The sequence below is a fragment of the Biomphalaria glabrata genome, chromosome 5 (genome assembly GCF_947242115.1).
Source record: "Biomphalaria glabrata chromosome 5, xgBioGlab47.1, whole genome shotgun sequence".
NCBI lineage: Eukaryota > Metazoa > Mollusca > Gastropoda > Planorbidae > Biomphalaria > Biomphalaria glabrata.
In genome coordinates this window covers 23,476,912-23,501,373 of record NC_074715.1, presented here as the reverse complement: position 1 = coordinate 23,501,373, position 24,462 = coordinate 23,476,912, and the positions used below count along the sequence as shown (strand labels likewise).

General features: G+C 33.3%; 1 protein-coding gene and 1 pseudogene across 1 annotated transcript in view; one reads left to right on the top strand and one right to left on the bottom strand.

Annotated features, from left to right (window-relative positions):
• The window catches only part of LOC106065450 (vasculin-like protein 1), a 52,716-nt gene extending 38,165 nt beyond the window's left edge, over positions 1 to 14,551 (bottom strand). The window contains exon 1 of the mRNA XM_056028409.1: positions 14,351 to 14,551. The gene's annotated coding sequence lies outside the window, so the exon portion shown is untranslated. The remainder of the gene's footprint in view (positions 1 to 14,350) is intronic.
• On the top strand, positions 5,637 to 12,135 carry LOC129926160 (uncharacterized; annotated as a pseudogene).
• Positions 14,552 to 24,462: the final 9,911 nt, after the last annotated feature.

Sequence of the window (24,462 nt, the reverse complement as noted above, 5' to 3'; positions counted from 1 at the left end):
AAATCTAGTTTTGGATCTTGTGCTTGGTGCATTGAAAGTCATAAAGCTGCTTTAGTCTATGATTAGGTCATGTTTGAGGCAGTTATGTCTAATATATTTTTAAATGATTATTGAACACACACACACACAAAGGTCTAGTAAATTCATTTGTGGTTATAGAAAACTATTTTGTGAATCATTGATAAAAGAATAATTGGTAATGTATTTACAGACTTTAAATTTTTTTTTATTTCAGCATGTATTAACAAAAAAAAACTATATATTTCATATTGGTGTCCTGTTGTAGCACCTGCAACATCTTGTGATATAATAGTTATGTTATAATAAATGCTTGAATTATTCTTATTGTTGAGATATTGCAGCAAATAATAGCCTATATTGGCAATATATTTAGCTATAATGCAATTTTAGCATAAATTCTATTTTCTTATAAAAAATCTTATTTAAAAAACTTTTACCAGTAGTGTTAAAGGTGCTACGGTGTCCCATTTTTAAATTGAGTGCAAACATTACGTAAGTGTTCAAAAACTTCAATTTCTCTATCTAGCTGCTTAATACAATAGAAACATTCAAATTATGCTAAGAAAGCAAACAAATTAACATTTAGTTGTACTTTAATCATCAATGGTGTCTCGGTGATGCACCTGACCTGAAATGCAATAGAGTGAATAGTGGGTACCCCTTAGCCTTTTTTTGCCAGCACTGCTGAGGAAATGAAATGTAAGTATTCCAATTCATTTTCTATTGATAAATTCTTAAAGTACAATGGGTGAAGAAATGAATACACTTAAAATGAAACCAAAAACTTCCATTTTAATTTTTGACCTAAATGTGACACTTTTTGATACCAGTACTGGAGAAACACTCAGATAGGTACTTCGATAAACTGACCTAGATCCATTTTTTTTTCTCCCAAAAAATGGCTGAAAAGTGTGTCAACACATTTTACCCTTTTTTTAGGGGTGGTCATTTCCATCAAAGTTTTAGCATATTGTATTTGATTTGAGGACTAATTATGATTACTTTTTGTAAACATAAGATATCAGAGATCATTTTTATTTGCTTTTGAAGCCAATCTGTTAAATTTTTCTTAACAAAAGTTTATGTGAAAGTTGACATTTTTACAACTTTTTTCCTATAAAAGTTATAACAATGCTGTTTGATACAATAATTTATCATATTATGAAATGTGTATATTTCAAATTTCATTAAATTAATTCATTAAAGTTACAACAATGCTGTTTGATACAATAATTTATCATATTATGAAATGTGTATATTTCAAATTTCATTAAATTCTCTTGGCGCACTTTAAAGATATTTGATATTAAAATTAACAAAGACAAAGAAGGGTAAAATTTTCGGTAAAACTTTACATCGCAGGACCCTAGTTTTTCAGGTCAATTATTTGGCAGTTGTCTATCCGCACGTATGATGACGTACTGACGTGACCTCACCTGCTCGCGCGCAGAGCGCGCCCGGTCACTGCCCCCCCCCTCTCTCTTCTTTTAGTACGTTAAATCGTAGATCTATGTAATATAGATTTAGATTTTTTTGTACAATTTATTCTTGGAATAACTATTAATGTTTAGATGGTATTTTATGTTTTTAATTGGGGAATTTTTATTAATATATTATTAATTAATTACAGACCTACGTATCTTTGCTAAAAAAATAATATTATAAATCTAATCGTGATAAATCTAATCGTGTGTTAACTGTTTTGTTTCTTTTAAATACGTATTGAAATACATTTTTTTCTGCTCTCGTTTTTTTTTTAGAGTATGTAATCTTATTTTTCTACTTTAAAAATAATTATAATTATTAAATATGCAAGCAAAAAATGTGTATTTTGTATATTTTTAGGTTTGCGGAAATATAGGCACAGGGTTGACGTACTGCCGTAAATCCATAACTGGATTTTTATATTACGAGTACGCTACAAATGGACATTTTGTTAACCATGACGAAGTTGCCGACCGTAATATGCAGTGGCGTAGCTACCAATGTGCGGGTGGTGCGGGCCGCACAGGGCACCAAGTGGAGAGGGGCACCAGAATTCCCCCAGTGTGTATTAATTTCCTATTTCCCTGTGCATTTCAGTAAAAACGACTAATTGTATGGACACGAACAAACATAAACTACTAAACATGAACTAACGATTTATAAAACTAGTCATGTCGCTATTTTGTTTCATCTCCTTGACTTTTCTTCCATACAATGTAAGCTATAGAACAGTTTGAATCTAATTTACTACATTTATTTCGGACACAAGGTACATGTTGTTACTACACTGATCGATGCTATGTAATATAAAGAAGAAGAAGAAGATAGGCCAACCTTTTTTACTTCATTGTTTAGTCCATTGGTTTAATCTAGATATTGAGTTTACAAATATATTTCTAAACTCTAGCTCTAAACAATTGTCTTAGTTTATTCATTTCTTTATGATTCTTAATAGTTTAATTTTTGAAATAATTCTATTGTAATGTCAATTTTTTAAAATAAGCTAACCTTTGTTTTCTACGAGTTTTTTTTAACTAATTGTAATACTGTAACATAAACAAAATGATGAACAGTGTTCAAGACTGACTTGTCTGGCTGGCGCCTCAAAACCCTTTTAAGCTCAGACGAAGAAATCGGCATCTCTGGTTCTGTACAGTCTGTGTAGTCTATAAGGGCCCCATACCCAGATCTATCGGGGTCCCGCATTACCGACCCATCGGTGTAGCAGAAAATGGCATCTGATGGGTAGGACTTTAGTGCAGCTGATGCCAAGTTTTGGAGTATGGCAGGTGTTAATCGCCTCTTGGTGGCTCCCTCTTGCCCTATAAGGTACATGTTTATTTGTGAGGCCGGCATTCTCCTCCACGGAGGGCAAGTATTAATTCTTCTAATAGGAATTCAATCAGTGGAGAGCCCAGCTGATTTTGACAAATTGGCCGCAATGTGGAGGAACGATCGCATTTTTATGCGGTTCCTCTCTCTCCACTGTTGCACTAAGATTGTGGTGGGTAGCCTAGAGTCGCCCCTTTTATAACAAAACAAAGTTACAAACAGGCCTGTTGAACAAAATGTATCTCTTACAAATGAGATTATTACTTAGGTGTCTGTGAGGGTGGGTCGGGGTTGGTAGGTGGTGGGGGGGGGGGGGGGTCTCCATTCTGTCTAGCGCTATGTCATGTGCCAAACTGTCCAATGGGGAGAAATGGAGGAAAGGAACGACGTAGGTATTAAGAGGATTGACCTTAATTACTGGATGGCATAGATATGTTAAAAAAAAAGTGGACAAGATTAGAGGACGATAGCCACATAGCCGTAGGGATAGAGCAAACATTCGCATGTATGTAAATAGAATGTATATACGGCGTACCGGCACCTTTTTCAATTTTGGGAAAAAATATTACTTCTCTTGTATTTTAACGTTTATTATTAATTTATTAGTGAGTACCGGCACCTATTTCTTTAGAAAAAAAAAAGCACCGAATAGAAGTATGATGCTGATACCATCTCCTTACCAGGCTAATTGACCCCACTTTTTATTGGGGGGGGTGTCAATATGTCCGTGTTTTATGGCCGACCGTCTAGCGAGTTTGATAGCAGACGTGAGAAGAACTATTGCGCCGGAGAACAGAGATCCTATACGTTGGTTACAGTAAGACACAACGCCGACGGGGCAGTAAAGCACGCGCGTAGCAAATAAATAGGAAATGGTGAAAATGTTTCAAATAACTATACAAATGGGATTTTTATATAGTTTATTTAAATAAACACACTTTTTATTTAATTATTCTAATAATTAGCTAGATAAATAAACAAAATCTACGTATCTCTCTTTCTATGCATCCATTTATCTATCCTCTCTCTGTCTAACTTCTCTCTCTCTCTCTCTATCTATCCCTCCCTCTCTCTCTACCTATCTATCCTCTCTCTGTCTAACTTATCTCTCTCTCTATCTATCCTTTCTCTATCTATCTATCCTTTCTCTATCTATCTATTCCTTTCTCTATCCCTCCCTCTCTCTCTCTACCTATCTATCCTCTCTCTGTCTAACTTATCTCTCGCTATCTATCCATCTCTCTCTCTACCTATCTATCCTCTCTCTGTCTAACTTATCTCTCTCTATCTATCTATCCTTTCTCTATCTATCCCTCTCTTTACCTATCTATCCTCTCTCTGTCTAACTTATCTCTCTCTCTATCTATTTATCTCTCTATCCATCTATCTATCTATCCTTTATCTCTCTACCTCATCTCTGTCTATATATCTAAAATGTTTCTTTTTAAAAGCTATACAGTTGAAGATGCATGAATCTTTTTAAGTAATAAATGTAGGTTTACATACTCAATACATACAATACATCATGAGCCCGCAGGCCATATAAGACAGATGGACATGTTGCGTAACTCCCTCGCCACATGCTAGACTGTCAACATCCACACATCCCTTCCTATCACACCCCCTGCTGTTTTTTCATGTAACCCTCACTTAAATGGTCAAATCACACACATTTGGATAACTCACGACAGATTTGCATGATTGGTTTGTTTGTCTTAAGTCACATGTCCACGTTTTAGTTAGGGCAGTTTATTATCAAGCTATCCAACAGTGAACATCGCATCGTCGCTTTCCCTTTTTTATTTCTGATTGATTCGGATACAAAACCCAGTGTGAGTTTCAATCTTTTCAATTCTTTAGTTGTCTCATATAGTTTCATGTCATGACATAATTTAATAGATTCCGTTAGCTTATCTGCTTCTCACTTTCCCAACTGATTATTTTTTTCATAGTTTCCTATTCACTTAATGCTTACTTTATTACATTGGAAGTTACAACTTACGTCACTTGACTTTGTCTCTATAAATATTTCTTTGATCATAAATTGGTACCTAGCTGTAATTCACTTAAACATCAGTGTAGAAAATGGGGAGACATATGTTATCATTATCTATTAATACAGTTGATATCAATTCACTTCACTGGTTTTATGTAAAAGCCTTAGAGTTGCTTCTAGTCTCACTCTAGTGTAGCTGAAATAAGTATTTAATTTAATTATGACATTTGCGAAGTCTATGTGGACATAAAAGTAGTCGCTATAGTTTAAATATATCATTCTTCATACATACAATTAATGATGTAGCTCGAAACTATGTCTATCCCAAATTAACACCGAGCGCTCATTTATTATCGGTTCCCGAAGACAAAAGTGGACATCATGGTCATGGTAATCTATGTATCTTTCTTTACACAAAAGCCTCTATACAATTAATATTTGAGCGTTGTATGTTTTACGGTGGATTTCACAACTTGAAATAATTAAAAAAAAAAAAAAAACATTTGTAGAGATCTGGCAGAAATAAGACCACTGTTCAATGAAACTGGATTTTTTTTAGTTGTGGGGTAAATTTTTAGCGTGTTATTTCCACTGTGACTCCAGTGTAGGCCTACTTTCTTAAATTTTATGCTTGAGAGCCACACGTTAGAACTGAATCACAAATATTCTTATATTTGAACATCTTCTAGTTTAGGCTTAGCTTTCATCTCTTTTTTTTTATATCTATATTCGTTTATATGGTTTAAATGCAACTGAGTGTTTCTCCAGTACTGGTTACAACTAGGTGTTGGTTCACTAAAAAGTCCGTATTTCTTAAGATTGTTATTCAAATGTGACAATTTGCATTACATTGCATTAAGAAATGGTTAATCTATAAATTTTGATATTTTGAGCTCATAAGGTGCTAGGGAAATATTGAAATTGTAAAAAATGTGTGAAATTACTACCCAAAATGGCGGCTTTTGATGTAACACGGAACACCATAGTATGATTGAATTAATATCGTACTAAAACCAAGGGGCATAAAACTTCCATCTTTGTTGGGATATGTTAACAAGATCCTCATATTTCAATGTCATTATTTAGTTTTTCTCAAGGTTATCAAAGTATTGATTAAACACGGCCACAAAAAGGCGTTTGAGGCACATCGCGATGTGTCCCACTTTATACGGAATTACAATCCTCTATGAATTGTAAACAAGAAATAAATAATATGCTCAACATTGCATTTCTGTTACAACAAGCATTAAAGATTTCTTTTAAAGTATTTTTTTTTTGTTAAAAGCTTTCTAAACATGCATTACGAGCTTAAAATAGGTCGAGGCGTCCCAGATGAAGCGCCTGTGCTGCGTGTGTTAAGAATGGGATTATTTTTCCCACGACACTACTTTTTATGAATGAGAGTTCTTTTGAGCATCACAGGTATTGTGTAGAACAAAAAAAGTGCCGCTTCCGCTGGAAATACTAGCGTAGTAATTAACAGGAGTACTTAAACAATAGCGTGTCCCACAATTAACCATTGATGCGCCCCAAGCGTCGACACGATCAATCGCCGGCAATCTTGTACAAACATCTCATTTAAACTGTTTTTTGTGATCTTTTGTGGAACAACAACCCATCAGGTACGTAGATATTTCATTATTCTACTGAAATTTAAGCTTATTACGAATAAGTTTGATTGCAATATCCTAATCGAAGTGCTTTTTTTAGTACGAGGTTACTAGATTTAGCCATTCAATCATGACGTCACGTGAAGCGTCTTGAATACAATTTAGTCTTAAATCATAAAGTTAATCAATTTTAAAGCCTGTTACTAAACAAAAAGTTTATATTTCCTAAACAATTATGTTGATGTAATAGTAGACGTGTGAAAGAATTAAAAATAATCTACATTTTTTTATTTTGAGAAGTAAATTGGGTTAGGCATTGAGGCGTTCCATGGGACCCCGTGTTGGTGTTTTCCATGCATAAATTATGACGTCACGTGTAGCGTCTAGTACGAGTTCAGGGTATATTAAGTTTTCTTTATTCATGGAAAGTTTCAATCAAGATTAAATGATTTTTATAAATGTAATAAAATATTTTCATAATTAATAATTTTAAATGAACATTTTTTGATATATTTCAATATATATTTTTTTGAAATTTTACTTATCATCGTTTGGGGCGTTTCAGTGGACAACACTTCGTTTGTTTACAAATGGTGTCCTAGTTTGCGTCTGTTAAGTCCAAATAGATTTTAGTGATATTTTGTTAAAGATTTTACAGTATCAGATAATATTAGCTACATTAAATAAATAAAACGATAGTGTTTAAGAAATATTAAATAATTAAAAATTTGTACTTAATACTGTAAAGAATATTTAGATCTAATTGATTTTCCGTTTGAGGCGCATCTCGGACACTTGTCTTTAAAACTTAATCTAGTCTAGATCTAGACCTAATGATCTAGACCTAATTATGTAATTCATCATCTAGATTTACTCTAGACTAGACCTAGATCTAATTATGTAATTCATCATATAGATTTACTCTAGACTAGACCTAGATCTAATTATGTAATTCATCATCTAGATTTACTCTAGACTAGACCTAGATCTAGATCTAATTATGTAATTCATCATCTAGATTTACTCTAGACTAGACCTAGATCTAATTATGTAATTCATTATCTAGATTATTCTAGATTTACTCTAGACCTAGATCTAATTATGTAATTCATTATCTAGATTATTCTAGATTTACTCTAGACCTAGATCTAATTATGTAATTCATTATCTAGATTATTTTAGATTTACTCTAAACCTAGATCTAATTATGTAATTCATTATCAAGATTTAGACTTTAGATCTAGACTAGATAGTGGAAATAAGTAGATTATTAGGGAATTAGATTATATCTTATAATGAATCTAGACTCGTGACTCTAGACTAGGTCATTAATGACTAGATTTAGAATCTAATTATAGATAATAAATAATAGATTCTTTCTTTCAATAGACAATTATCTCTAGAATAATCTAGATCTATAATTCTATATTATAGTATTTTTTATAGACCTATATTGAAATGTAGATTGTATCTAGAAAATTTTGATTTAACCTTAACTTAATTTCCATTGTATCTTTTATACAGAATATTGTATTCAGTTCTTTTAGTCTACCACTGAATGATTGTAACTTAAGTTATATAATATGAATTAACTGTACTAGTCCTACACCATTGAGTATATCCCTATAAAGCAATTATGGGCATTACTAGACTCGATTTAAATAATGCACCAATATATATTATATGTTTACGAGTGCTATTAGTACATAATAGATCTAATTATTTTGATACTAATAAATTTTTATCAATTACAGATTTCAGTAATGGAGCTATCTGTTAGAGTTTCAAAGCGTTTACAAGCCAAGAAAGACTCTCTAAATATACAAGCATCAGAGCCTGAGTCATTTCTAAATGTACTAGTACCAGAGCCTGTGTCGCTAAAAAATGTCACTCAAAATAATGTTTCTGGGTTGACACCTAGTACTATAAGGTATAGAAGACACAGGGAAAAACTACAAGCTGATCCAGAAAAATTTGCTGCTTTCAAGGAAAAGGATAGAAAACGAAGTGTGCTTTACAGACAAAATATTACACCAGAAAAGAGAGAAAGAGCTCGACTTTTAAGTAATTTAAGAACACAAAAATGCAGACAAAAAAAGAAAGAACTAGGTCTCCCTCTTAATGAAAAAAAGTAAAACCTGAAACACGTGCTGCTGTTTTAGAGCGAAGAGAAAAAGAGAGGTTGAGAAAAGCTGCATACAGGGCCAAGTTAAGCCCACATGAAAAAGCCTGGATAAACAGAAAACGCAAAGAAAGAAAACAGCAAGCTAATAGTCCACAAGCTAATAGTCCCCTTTGTGTCAACTCTGCAGAGGTTGGCGAATCACTTGGTACTGGATTCCAGACTCCAGTGGCAAAAAGAATGGCTGTTTCAAGGGCTTTGATGAAATTACCTAGATCACCTAAGAAATATGCTGCAGTTGTTGAAGGTCTCTCACAAATACGCTCCCCAAGAAGAAGTAAAGCTCTCCAAGACATAGGCTTTCTGCGTCTACCTGAGAGAAGAAAGCTCATCTTTCTAAACAACATTAATGAAAGCATCAAAACCTATCTACACTCTACCAGCAAAAAAAGGAGTCAGATGTCTAATGCTCGCAGACAAGTACTCTACAACATCCTTACTAAGTATAACAAATTCAGAGGTTGTGCTACTCATTTCAAACATTTTGGTTTTTCAAGAAGTTTTATGTCCAAGTGCAAATCACAAAACATAGCAAGAAAAAAACGAAGTGATTGCATTACACAAAATGCCTTGGAAACAATTCACAACTTTTACAGCAGAGAGGATGTCTCAAGAACTGATCCATCTCAATCATCTGTGAGTCCACGAACTGGAAAACCTAAACGCTTCATGCAGAAAACGCTGAAGGAGGCATATACTCAATTGAGTACTCATGCACCCACATTAAAGGTATCGTTCTCAAAGTTTGCTAAATTGAAACCATTTATGACAAAAGCTACTCAACATAATAAGATGCAGTCTTGCTTATGTGAGTTCTGTATGAAGATTTTTCTTTATATGGAGGGCATTAATAAGTTTCTAATCAAAAAAGGACACAGAGAGCTGACATTAAAAAATCCAGCTTCATCACTTGACTTAACTCTATGCCCAAGAACTAATGCCAATTGTTTTCATAAGCTGCAGTGCATTGAAAGATCATGTAGCAACTGTGGTGTGGATTTAATTAACAAGTATTTTGAGCCTTTAAAAAATTGCATGGATGAATTAGCAGAATGGAGCATCTGGTCAAAGATGACAGATGAGTATGTTCAGAGTGATGGTACACTGCGAAAGGTAATAAAGTGGCGACCAGTAAATAAAGAAGGCCCTTTCAATGACCTAGTAACATCAATGCAGAAAGATTTGGAAAAATTCAGCCTTCATCTTTTTACAGCTAACTGGCAACAGCAGCAGTTTGCAGATTTGAAACAAGATTTACCATGTGACTGGCTTTTGCTAGTTTCTGATTTTGGTCAAAATTTCACATGCCACCACCAGGATGAAATCCAAGGTGCACACTGGGCTCGAACAGAGGTCACTATTCACCCAGTAGTGAGCTACTACAGAGACAAAGATTTGATAGTCAAAGAAAGCATGGTTTTTTATCAAATGACCTAAAACATGATGGCCATGCATCACAACACTTTCAAATGAAAGTGATTTATGAGTTAGCTAATCGTGGTCATGCTTTCACTAAAGTTATCAGTTTTAGTGATGGATGTGCAGCACAGTACAAAGGAAAATTAAATTTTGTAGACTTATCTTTCTCAAAGGAAGATACAAATGTGTCCATAGAGAGGCACTATTTCGGTAGTCGCCATGGAAAAGGGCCATGCGATGCTGAAATAGGTGTTGTTAAAAAAAATGCTACATTGGCCATTAAAAGAAGAATGGCCATTATTTCTGATGCAAAGGGGCTATTCCTTTGGGCAAAAGAAAACATGACAAAGGCAGAGCCTACAAGTAAAAGAACATTTTTCCTTGTGGAACAAGGAGAAATCAATCGAGACAGGCCTGACAGGTCCAACGAAAAGATTCGAAGCCTTCAGGGATCGAGGTCAGTCCATGCAGTGAGAGGTATTACACCTTACAATATTGCCTACAGAAAAAGAAGCTGTTTCTGCTTTCCTTGCAGAAATTCAGATGGCAGTCAGTGCCTGCATGATGAAATATGTGGATCTTGGAATATGTTCAAACTTCAGAAACAGAATGGTAAGTACTGTACTTTTATTTATTTATATATTTTTTAAATAGCCATTTTACAATTATCCGAGAAAACATATTATTCTTTTTAAAATTACTTAACTGATTTCTAAATGTAATTGTTTCTTTTTCTTCAGTGGTGCAATCTCAATCAAATCTTGAATCCTCTTTGGATGTCAGTCCCATATGCTCAAATTCAAAGGTAAAGAGCTTTTACATACAGTATAAGCATTTTAACATTTTTCATTGAATCTTATGTTACCTGTATTGTATAAGTTGTTTTTTTAATAATATACCCTGCTAAATAATTTTTGACTCATTTCAGTTGAATTTAAGTATTTCAGCCCCATGTTGTTGTTTTTTCAGGCCCAAACATTGTCCTCCACAAATCAAAAGTACATTGTAAATAGCTGTGTGATTGTCAAGTATGGGGAAATATTCTATCCAGGTATAATTTTTTTTGTACTGTGTACCTTTTACATTCAATAAACAAGTTCAAAGTATATTTTAGATTGAAGTATTAACTTTTTCAACATTGCTGGTAATTTTTTCTAACAGGAGTTGTGACAGAAGTCCTGGATGATCAGCGCAGAATAAATTTTTAAAAAAGGCACAGAAATAAAAGAGATATATTTGTATACCCAGAAGTGCAGGACATACAATTAGTGTATGCAGACATGATTGTTACTGAAGTGATGTTGATACCAAATGGCAATAGTTTGAGAGAGTGGAGAGTGGAAGGTTTTGATTTCTGAATAAAATTTGTGTACAGTTTTATGCCTTTTTTCTTTCTTTTTTTTTTTTAAACCTTTTTCTGTGTGTTAAAACTAACAAAACATATAAAATATATATTTGTCAATCATTAAAAATATTAATGACAATTTACTTGTGCACAGATAAAACAAAAATTTAAACTTTTAAACATTATTTAAAAAAATGGTGTCCCATGAAGCACCCGCAACATTTTGTGAAATTGAAGCAGCATTTTTACAAATGGGTACTTTATGACTAGAATAGTGAACTTAATAATAAGTCTAATGGATCACTCTAGTGCAAAAATAAAATAATTTCTATATTCTCACAGAATATCTTTTTAAAAAACTTTAACTTGTAGTGTCACAGGTGCTACGGTGTCCCAATTTTTGAATTGAGCTCAAATCCACTTTTTTTATGCAAAAGCATAAATTTCAGTATCTAAAGACTAGTAACAATAAAGACAGTTATATTATGCTAAAATACAATGAATTTATCAATTGGTAGTTCTTAAATTATCAAGTGGTGTCCCGGTGATGCACCTGTGACGCAAAAGGGGGTACCCCTTGAATAGACACTGCTGTCAAAATCTACATCTTGCAATTCATTTTCTATTGATAAATTCTTAAAGTGAACTGGTTGAAGAAGTGAATACAGTTGAAATGAAACCAAAAACTTCAACTTTAATTTTTAGCATAATGTGACACTTTTTGGCACCAGTACTGGAGAAACACTCAACTGCAACTTATTTCATTTACATCAGCACTGAGCCTTTGTATTGTATAGCATATGTCTCCTCTACCAGCTTTAAATATAAAAAAAAACAAAACAGTTACATTTTAGTTAAAATGCCGGTAACTCCTCCGTTGTCTGGTTCCAAGTCCAGAATGTGAAAGGAGGAGGGGCGAGCATATGTTAGACTACACACTACTCTTCATAAACATCTAGCGGTATACCCATCTAGCTACTGTTATTGAAAATGCGTGGATTTCAGATAAATATCTGTACTTATAAGGAAACCCATTCAGTTTAATTTAATTTGAAAATAAAATAAAGAATATGTTGCACATATATGAAACCCAGTATGATTGGTTTACTTCATAGACTATGGTTTACTTTAATTTTAAAGTAAAATTACATTAAATCAATAAATTAAAAAATAATAATTTAGGTCTGTAAAACATTACAAATGAAAAAAAAAATAAGTGTCAGCAAAAATATATAAATATAGGCCTATAACCCGTACATATATAGGATAACGGTACCATACCTTTGTGAAACAAACAAACAAAAAAAAAAAACAAATTAAAAAAATAAAGATTAATTCATTCTCATTATTTATTTTTTATAGCCTTTTAAATATTTTTTTTATTACATAATATAGATCCAGAGTTTTCATATCATTAGCGAATGACTAGATCTATCACGAACTATTAGGCCTACATGATACTACCGACACCGTCTAGCCGGTAGTGACCTTGTGACCTGATTACCGTAGCGATAGACAGTGCGGTGCTGCCACTTGTGTAACATTCTTCATAAGGGTCCTGCGATGTAAAGTTTTACCAAATTTTCTTTTTTAAATAAAATAAAAGTGTTAATGGTTACAACAATCTCACTAATTCTATTGAATTTAGCATGTTAATATATATATGTGTGCTAAGTTTGAACTTTGTAGCTTGGCGCACTCTTTAGATATTAATTTTCAAAGTTGATGGTTAAAATCTATTTTTAGTAACAACCAACACTGTGATTTACTGGAAATGGTCAATTTCTGTCTATCACGAGCTATTTTTAGAAGCACACATAGGAATTTTTCATTTAGATTAATTTTTATAGTGTTTGAATGCTAGATTATGGAGAGGGAATGTGTCTTTATTATAATGACTTTGTAATCTGCAAATTTAAAAGTAAAAATTTAATTACTTTAAAAAATAATATTAAATATTAAAATTTTTTTTTCATATTTTTAGCTCAGCGAACTAATAATTAATTTTTTTTTCTGTGTGTTGGTTTTTTCTATTAATATACATATAAATTAACAGTTAACAAATGAGTACATTATATTTTTAAAATGATGAGCTATTATTGCACAAAAATTCAAGTAAAAAATCTTTTAATAACTTCTAAAAAAATCGCAAGGTTTCTTTTTTATTTTATTGTCCGAAGCAAGAAATTTTTCATTTACAATCTAATTTTTAAAGCATTTAAATTAAGACATTTTAAAATGATTAATTGCCAGTGCCGGCAGTGCTCTACAAAAAGGTTAAAACTGTTTTTTTATGAAGTTTATGAAACTTATAGTAATTAAATTTTAGGAAATATTTTTCTGCGCAGTGCTATTTTCATTTATAATTTATAAGAATTATCTATCTGATGCATATAAATAGCTATTTAAATACAGTAGAATTATAATTAAACAAAATAAAACACAATACAGATCTCTGATTTGTTTTATTTGTGATTTTTGGGCTCATATGATGACAAAATCACATATATTTTTATTTTTTGTCAAAGGCTTTTTTTTATATATTAACTAACTTTTTTTCAAAGATTTTATTGCTGGGTCTTATTTTTTTTAATTTATTTTAACAGAATACTGGTTAATGTAAAAGAGTGTGAAGTTTCAACCCCATATCTTTAAGACTGGTCACAGATTTTTTTTTTATTTACAAAGGCTAAAGAAGGCTCATTTTTGGCCACTAAAAATTTAATAACTTCCCTCACAATTAACTCAGCAATATAAAATTGGTATCATTGGAAAGCATTTCTCAAGCTCTATCTAACTAAATGGGTTCCATTGCATTGTGATCATTTTGAAATTTTTATCGAAGTACCTAACTCAGATTCTATGACATCTAAGATTTTGTTTATCAATGAAATCAATCCGGTGATCTGACGATGTTTATTAATAATATTAAATCCTATTCAAAGATCTGGATTACTTACCAATATTGTTATTTATTATCCACAAAATATAAATCTAGATGATTCAGAATGCATAATAATCGGTGTAAAATTTGTGCTCTTGTTAAAATCTATTACTTAGATTAGTCTTCCTTAAAATATTTTCAACCGTTTTACATGCATGTCACTCAAAACAATGTTACAATAAAGATGGCGCCTCAATACTCCCAGAGTGCAACAACAGTCTTGCCAGATTTCCGAAGCAAAGGTTGTAGGTAGATCCATAGTCTATGGGTAGATCTAGTCTATATAGACTCTATAGACTAGTAGATATAGATATAAGTATTGCGTTGAGGCCAATTAGTTAAAATGCGACATTGAAACATGAACTTGATAAAATTATGACAAATAAAAATATTGGCGGGGTTCAGGGTGGGTTCATATTTCTGCTAATATAGATCTAAAGTCTAGTTAGGCTAGTCTATCCAATTCGAATACGACCACTTATGACATTTGATTTATGTCTTCCAGGGGGTTGAATACTTGACTCTTCATTTTTTGTGTGTCTCCTCATGTGGCTGTTGAGACCTTTTTGAGCCTGAAATATTTGACTGCATACTGAAGAACGTTTTTGTAGCTGAATCATATGTGGATCGCCGTAACTTTCTGTAATAACTATTTTCTTTTGCCCAAACTATTTTGTTGTCGTCAAGGATTTTCGCGCCAGTTCTTAGAGCGTGGCGCTATTATGATATTCTATCATTTGCTAAATATTCTCAGATATGACCCGCAGCCTGCGGGCCTTAGTTTAGGTATTACGGATCTATTGGATTGGATTTATAGATTTATGTCAAACATGGCGAATGTTCCTTTCACGTTTTTTTTTTTTATTTATTTATTTTGCCACGAAAATAAAAGTAGATTATTAAAATGGGTTTACCCGTAAAGCCGACTTATTCATATAAAAAATAAAACACTGTGAAAACGGTTGCACCCGATTTGTTAAAAAAGTTTCGTTCTTACAATAATGTTCTTTTTTTTTTGTTTAATATTATGGCCATCCGATTGTGGGAGGGACATTAAACATACACTACGGTCTCCGCCATAATCTAAGGAACATGAATGCCAAGTTTTATCAAGCTTGGTCAAATGGTTTTTATTTTTATTCGGGACATACATGCGCCTTAATTAATTTTTTTTATATCTCTATAAATAATTGTCTTCGTGGCCCAACCATGCGGAACACCAAGAAAAAGTCATGGAAAGATAACTCTTTTATCTTATCTTATTGTTACGAATCTCATATTCCAGGCTCTCTGCAAACTGCACCTTACACCACCAACTTAAAGAACTTGACAACTCAGGGCTCCAAAGTAACGTAACACTTTAATAGTTGAATAAATAACAGCCAATACTGTACAATTGGCAACACGTACACTGTACAAATATCTCTCCGATAACACCGTTCCGCCGTATCAACTCTTGCACTGGCCTCTCCGTTTCGTTCCGGGCTTGCACTGGGTTCAACAGTTCAGGCTTGACTTCACACACTAGGCTCGTTGTGTCGGACTCAATCGCAGACCAAGATCAAGACGCCAGTCGTCTCAACTGTACTTGACAGTACTCCGCACTGAACCGTCGTAATGCTCCGTACAGAACCACACCGCTGAACTGTGCTGTAGTCGACCGGACTGTAGTGAACCGGGCTCTGAACCCCTGCCGTGAACCGTCTTGACTGCGACACCTCCGCTCTTATATAGGGTCCCTACTGGCCTTCTCAAACCGGACAGAACGCCGCTTGACGTTTCTAGGTGGTCAGATGACTACAACTCTCGTGACGCTCCTGAGCTCTGTTCACGACGTCGATCCTTCCCGGACCGCCGTCGATCCTTCCCGAACCGCCGTGTTGACACTCGTCTCGGCTGACAGTCGTAACTTGTCACGGTTGACCGCTCGTCTAGCGCTGGCCTGGGGCGATTTGCGTCGGCTGACTACACACACACCACTACCCCCATTTGTGCCACTACCAGGTTTATAATATTATATAATACAGACGTTACTTCAAAAAAGAAGATGATTACGTCCTACGCGTCATGCATTTAGTCATGCATATAAACCAATGACTTAAATTCAGCCAAGTCACTGGTTTTCCTGGCTAGCTCAGGCAACACATTCCATGCTCTAATAGCACTAGGGAAGAAGGAGTATTTGTACAAATTTGTCCTAGCATATGGGACGAGGAATGTGCCTTCATCTTTGTGTCTTTCAGAGTATTTTATTAAATTTTGTTTTTGTATTTGAAGATTATGGTTCAGTGTTTTATGTATGATTGCTACTTTACTTTTGAGCCTTATTCTGTCCTGAAGGCTTAAATTTCTAAATTTAGTGATTTTACTAAAGGTGTTACTCTAGTCAAATGTGAATATTCGTTTGTTATGAATCTCACTGCTCTATTTTGTGTCTGTTCCAGTTTCTTAATGTTTTCTTGAGTTGAGGGGTCCCAAACGGAGGATGCATATTCTATTATTGGCCTAACCAAGGTTAAAGAACGTTTTATGTTCTTATTTGATTTATAGAAATTTCTTTTAATAAATCCTAATGCTTTGTTTGATTTTTTTGTAGTTTCATCAATATGTGGATTCCATGACAGTTTTTCATTTATTATAACACCTAGGTATTTTGCGTTTTTAGTCTGTGTTACTGGTTTGCCATGAATAAGATAAGTGGAATTAATTTGTTTTAGTTTTTTTGTTACTCTTTACAACTGACATTTTTATGGGTGGAAAGACATGCTCCAATTTGATTCCCATTTCTGTAATTCATCTAATTCTCTTTGTAAAATATCTGTGTTTTGTGTTGTTTTTATTGTTCTATATATTATGCAATCGTCTGCAAATAATCTGACTTTTGTTCCTGAAGTAATGCAATTTGGTAAATCATTTATGTAAATTAAAAATAGTAGTGGACCCAAGACTGTTCCTTGAGGTACACCTGAGTTTACTGTTATCGGTGTTGATTTAGAGCCATTTATTATTACAGTTTGTTCTCTCCCTATCAGAAAATCTTTAATCCAGTGATGCAGTGGACCATTAATGCCGAAATATTTTATTTTTTTAAGCAAACTATGGTGGTGAACTTAGAAAAATCTAGTAAGATAGCATCTATTTGTTCACTATTATCTAAACCTTTTGAAAAATCATCAATTAGTCCTATTAGTTGTGTTTCACATGATCTATATTTCCTAAAGCCATTTTGGTATGTGTGAGGACATTATGTTTGTCTAAGTGGTTTATGATGTTGCTACATAATATATTATGTGTTCTAGGATTTTACATGTGATGCTGGTATGTGATACTGGTCTGTAGTTTCCTAGGTCAGATTTTTCTCTTTTTTTAAATAGGGGGGTGACATTAGCTTCTTTCCAGTCCTTTGGTACTCTGCCCTGGTTAAGTGAAGCCTGAAAGAGTATTTTGAACACTGGGGCTAGCTCATTGCTTAGTTCTTTGAGTAATCTAGCTGGAATACCATCAGGTCCAGATGCTTTATTTGGTTTGGTGTTGGCTAATAGTTTTTGAATTCCATTTTCTTGTACTACTATATCTTCTATGTTGTCTACTCGGTTCAAATTCAGTAATATGTCTTTGTCTCCTGGGGCTGAGAATGCTGTGATGCAAAGTATTTGTTTAGGATGTTTGCTTTAGTTTCATTATCATTATGTATAATGTTATGTTCATCTTTTAATGGCCTGTTGTTTCCATTTTCTTAGACTTAATGTATGACCATAGGTTTTTGTTGTTATCTTTAGATATTACATTGTTTATGTATTCACTTTGCAGCTGTCTGCTTACTTTTTGGGTTAAGTGTTTAATTTTTATATACTTTTTGTAAACTCTTTCTGCATTAGTTTCTTTAAATTTTCAATATAGGTTTTCCTTCTGTTTACAAAGCTTCTTTAGTCTATTATTTAACCAGCATTTATTTATTTTGTTTGATGTGTATTTAGTTGGTATATGATTTTCTATAATGCTTTTAAGATGGTTTTTAATGAAATTCCAGAGGTCATTGACTGGTTGGTTAATGTCTTTTTCTAATAAGAATGTTTGTTGAAAGTTTAATGCAGCTTGGTGTAGTTGTGTTAGGTTACATTTATTCCAGAGTAAGATTTTTCTTTTGGGTTTTGTACTGGCTACTGCTTTTATCTGACTGTGTATTTTTATGATCTCATGGTCTGATAGCAAGTTACGCGCTCTTGGCAAGATGGCTGCTCCCTGTTTACTGTAATCAGAGATGAGTTAAATTTTTCGTTTTGTTGTATTAAATCAAACCAAATTCATTAAAAAAGCTATTTAACTAATAAACTAATATCTTTAAATTATATATTTAACTTAATTCAGCATTTTTTCTACTAATTAATTCAAATTAACAATTCTTAGCTTAGGACTATTTTGTCTCACTAATCCTTATAATTTATTAGATCTAGATCTAGTCTATATTTATTATTATATCCTTAGATTTTAGATCTAGTCTGTCTAGTGTTAGACTTAGACTTTAATTAAGGCTTTAGATCTACTAATCATCTACTAATACTACTAATAATAACTAATAGTAATATTCTATGTAGTTAGTTATACACGTAAATATATTGATCTAGAATTAGATCTAGATCTAGTCTAGGTCCACATTTTGAATTTAATAAACCATTTGATTTGATTTAATTGTCATTGTAAACTAGCTTTCACTTTAGATTTAGACTTAACTTAGGCATTGTAAACCTTAAACTAGATTTAGACTAGACTCCTTTAAAAACTAAAATCAAGAACAGTCATCATGAAATTGCTCTGGCTATTTATCCTAATAATCACCAAATGCACACTAGCTGAACACAGAACTAGATCTACCTTTGTCAACACTAAACTTAAAAAGGAAACAACAGTCATAATCAATCATCACACTTTAGAACAATGCAACTTCAAAAATAACCTAACATACACATCTATAACATTAAAGAAGATTACCCATCACAAATGGAAGTTCTCAATCAGACACAGCAGAAATAAATACCTATCACTGTTAATATTAATGGCAGGAGATGTAGAGTCAAATCCAGGGCCTAGATCTAAAGATAGATGCAACATCTGCAAAAAAATATGCACCCTGAAACAGAAAGCCATTCAATGTGACACCTGCGATGAATGGTACCATGCATCATGTCTCCATATGAATACACCTGTGTATTATGCCTTAGGCAACAAAGACGCATCATGGCACTGTGTACCGTGTGGGTTACCTCAGTTTACATCAGGACTGTTTGATTCCTTTGATGCGGACACTTCTAACCCATACAACATCCTAAACACCATCCCGAACCAAACTCACCAACCACTAGCCAGATCCACTCCTGTTAAACCTAAATCTACTAAAATTAATACAACAGCCTCACTAAACAAACCTACTAAAGAAGTAATACCAAAATACCTTAAAACCTTAGTTATAAATTTTCAAAGCATTAGGAACAAAACAGCAGACTTAGAAATTTTATTAGAATGTGAGAAACCAGACATAATTGCAGGAACAGAAACTTGGCTGCATCCTGAAATTTATAATGCAGAAATTTTCAATAGTAATTATGAAATTTTTAGAAAAGATAGGGCTGATAATCATGGAGGAGTTCTTTTAGCAATAAAAAACACTCTTATAGCAGAAGAAATTACCTTACCTAACTCAAAAAATGTAGAATCAACATTTTGTAAAATTAATACCACCTCAACATCCCTAATAATAGGCAGCATTTACAGACCACCAAATTCTAGTTTAGAATACATGCAGGAACTATGTAATCAGATTACTACACTTAAAGAGACAAATAAAAATGCAGTTTTTTGGATTATGGGTGATTTCAACCTACCTGATATAAATTGGAAAAAACTAACCATAGATAAACACCAAAACCTTAAGGACATAAATGAGCTTTTCATAGAAACTTTACACAACCTAAGTTTAGATCAAATCATTAAAAAGCCAACTAGATTAAACAACACATTAGATCTCTTCTTAACCAACAGACCTGGATTAGTAGTTGATTATGAAATTATCCCTGGTCTATCAGACCATGAGATCATAAAAATACACAGTCAGATAAAAGCAGTAGCCAATACAAAACCCAAAAGAAAAATCTTACTCTGGAATAAATCTAACCTAACACATCTACACCAAGCTGCACTAAACTTTCAACAAACATTCTTATTAGAAAAAGACATTAACCAACCAGTCGATGACCTCTGGAATTTCATTAAAAACCATCTTAAAAGCATAATAGAAAATCATATACCAACTAAATACACATCAAACAAAATAAATAAATGCTGGTTTAATAATAGACTAAAGAAGCTTTGTAAACAGAAGGAAAACCTCTATAGAAAATTTAAAGAAACTAATGCAGAAAGAGTTTACAAAAAGTATATAAAAATTAAACACTTAACCCAAAAAGTAAGCAGACAGCTGCAGAGTGAATACATAAACAATGTAATATCTAAAGATAACAACAAAAACCTATGGTCATACATTAAGTCTAAGAAAATGGAAACAACAGGCGTAGCGCCATTAAAAGATGAACATAACATAATACATAATGATAATGAAACTAAAGCAAACATTCTAAACAAATACTTTGCATCAGCATTCTCAGCCCCAGGAGACAAAGACATATTACTGAATTTGAACCAAGTAGACAACATAGAAGATATAGTAGTACAAGAAAATGGAATTCAAAAACTATTAGCCAACACCAAACCAAATAAAGCTTCTGGACCTGATGGTATTCCAGCTAGATTACTCAAAGAACTAAGTAATGAGCTAGCCCCAGTGTTCAAAATACTCTTTCAGGCTTCACTTAACCAGGGCAGAGTACCAAAGGACTGGAAAGAAGCTAATGTCACCCCCCTATTTAAAAAAGGAGAAAAATCTGACCCAGGGAACTACAGACCAGTATCACTTACCAGCATCACATGTAAAATCCTAGAACACATAATATGTAGCAACATCATAAACCACTTAGACAAACATAATGTCCTCACACCATACCAACATGGCTTTAGGAAATATAGATCATGTGAAACACAACTAATAGGACTAATTGATGATTTTTCAAAAGGTTTAGATAATAGTGAACAAATAGATGCTATCTTACTAGATTTTTCTAAGGCTTTTGACAAAGTTCACCACCATAGTTTGCTTAAAAAATTAAAATATTTCGGCATTAATGGTCCACTGCATCAGTGGATTAAAGACTTTCTGATAGGGAGAGAACAAACTGTAATAATAAATGGCTCTAAATCAACACCGATAACAGTAAACTCAGGTGTACCTCAAGGTACAGTCTTGGGTCCACTACTATTTTTAATTTACATAAATGATTTACCAAATTGCATTAGTTCAGGAACAAAAGTCAGATTATTTGCAGATGATTGCATAATATATAGAACAATAAAAACAACACAAGACACAGATATTTTACAAAGAGAATTAGATGAATTACAGAAATGGGAATCAAATTGGAGCATGTCTTTCCACCCAGAAAAATGTCAGTTGTTAAGAGTAACAAAAAAACTAAAACAAATTAATTCCACTTATCTTATTCATGGCAAACCAGTATCACAGACTAAAAACGCAAAATACCTAGGTGTTATAATAAATGAAAAACTATCATGGAATCCACATATTGATGAAACTACAAAAAAATCAAACAAAGCATTAGGATTTATTAAAAGAAATTTCTATAAATCAAATAAGAACATAAAACTAAAATGTTACTTAACCTTGGTTAGGCCAATAATAGAATATGCATCCTCCGTTTGGGACCCCTCAACTCAAGAAAACATTAAGAAACTGGAACAGACACAAAATAGAGCAGTGAGATTCATAACAAACGAATATTCACATTTGACTAGAGTAACACCTTTAGTAAAATCACTAAATTTAGAAAGCCTTCAGGACAGAAGGCTCAAAAGTAAAGTAGCAATCATACATAAAACACTGAACCATAATCTTCAAATACAAAAACAAAATTTAATAAAATACTCTGAAAGACACAAAGATAAAGGCACATTCCTCGTCCCATATGCTAGGACAAATTTGTACAAATACTCCTTCTTCCCTAGTGCTATTAGAGCATGGAATGGGTTGCCTGAGCTAGCCAGGAAAACCAGTGACTTGGCAGAATTTAAGTCATTGGTTAATATGCATGACTAAATGCATGACGCGTAGGACGTAATCATCTTCTTTTTTGAAGTAACGTCTGTATTATATAAGATAGACCAGGGATAATTTCATAATCAACTACTAATCCAGGTCTGTTGGTTAAGAAGAGATCTAATGTGTTGTTTAATCTAGTTGGCTTTTTAATGATTTGATCTAAACTTAGGTTGTGTAAAGTTTCTATGAAAAGCTCATTTATGTCCTTAAGGTTTTGGTGTTTATCTATGGTTAGTGTTTTCCAATTTATATCAGGTAGGTTGAAATCACCCATAATCCAAAAAACTGCATTTTTATTTGTTTCTTTAAGTGTAGTAATCTGATTACATAGTTCCTGCATGTATTCTAAACTAGAATTTGGTGGTCTGTAAATGCTGCCTATTATTGGGGATGTTGAGGTGGTATTAATTTTACAAAATGTTGATTCTATATTTTTTGAGTTAGGTAAGGTAATTTCTTCTGCTATAAGATTGTTTTTTATTGCTAAAAGAACTCATCCATGATTATCAGCCCTATCTTTTCTAAAAATTTCATAATTACTATTGAAAATTTCTGCATTATAAATTTCAGGATGTAGCCAAGTTTCTGTTCCTGCAATTATGTCTGGTTTCTCACATTCTAATAAAATTTCTAAGTCTGCTGTTTTGTTCCTAATGCTTTGAAAATTTATTACTAAGGTTTTAAGGTATTTTGGTATTACTTCTTTTGTAGGTTTGTTTAGTGAGGCTGTTGTATTAATTTTAGTAGATTTAGGTTTAACAGGAGTGGATCTGGCTAGTGGTTGGTGAGTTTGGTTTGGGATGGTGTTTAGGATGTTCTATGGGTTAGAAGTGTCTGCAAGTGATTTTTAGATTTTTATTAAAGACACTTTTATTTCTGCAAGTCAGACTAGAGTTACCCCACGTAAGTTTCGCGGCGAAGGCAAAAAAAAAAAGGGGGGGGGCGAGTAAGAACAATAAGTAATCTTCTCTGTATAATATTCACCCGTCACTAATTAGCAGGGCCTGTTTTAACCGTTGTGGGCCCCAATGCAAAATGGGGCCCAGTTTGGGTAGGGATACGGATAATACGTGAAAATTAAGAGTTTGTATTAGCCTGCAAAATAAATAAGTATTTGCATTTTATTCATTGTTTACTACGTACAGAATTATTTTACGAGCCTTGCGTGTAGCGAAGTCATACAGTATATCATAAAAATTCTGTTTCCTACATAGATCACACTTAATAGCAAGAATTACCAAATGTTTCAATCTATTTTTCGAGAATTGCAGGGCCCTACGCCATATGGATCGAGTAGGATAGTCTGTATAGGGATAAGAATAATAAGTGAAAATTAAGATTGGTATTAGAAAATATATTAGTATTTGCGTTAGATTTGTATTAAATTTTTAATCGCGCGTAGGATTGGCGTTTTCTATGTTGAATGTACCCCAAGTGACAGTTTTTAAAAATCAGTTTTCAAATTTGAATAAATGTAGATTTCTATGACTCCAGAAAATCAGGAGGCCACGGGAACCCTGTTATAAGTTATAAAGATTTAATTTAATAATTTACACATAGAATTAGCGCAGGACCTGTGAATGTGCGGGGCACACTGCGGCCGCATAGGCCTACTGCCTGCCCTGGGCCCAACGGGCATTAGCCCGAATGCCCAGCCCATTCAAGCCAGTCGGCCCCTGAGCCTGTACATTCTTTGATGTTGTCTTCCTATCGCTTTCTGTCTTCCTCTAAATCTTCTTCTTCCTGGTAGGCCTACTGTTCACTGAAGAAATGTCTTTGCTAATTGTGACCGTAACAAATACTGATAGTTTTTTTTTTTTTGGGGGGGGGGGGGGGGAAGGGGTAGCCGTAGATACTACTGACCTGGGTAGAGATGCAGAAATCAGATAAAAATACTGACTTGA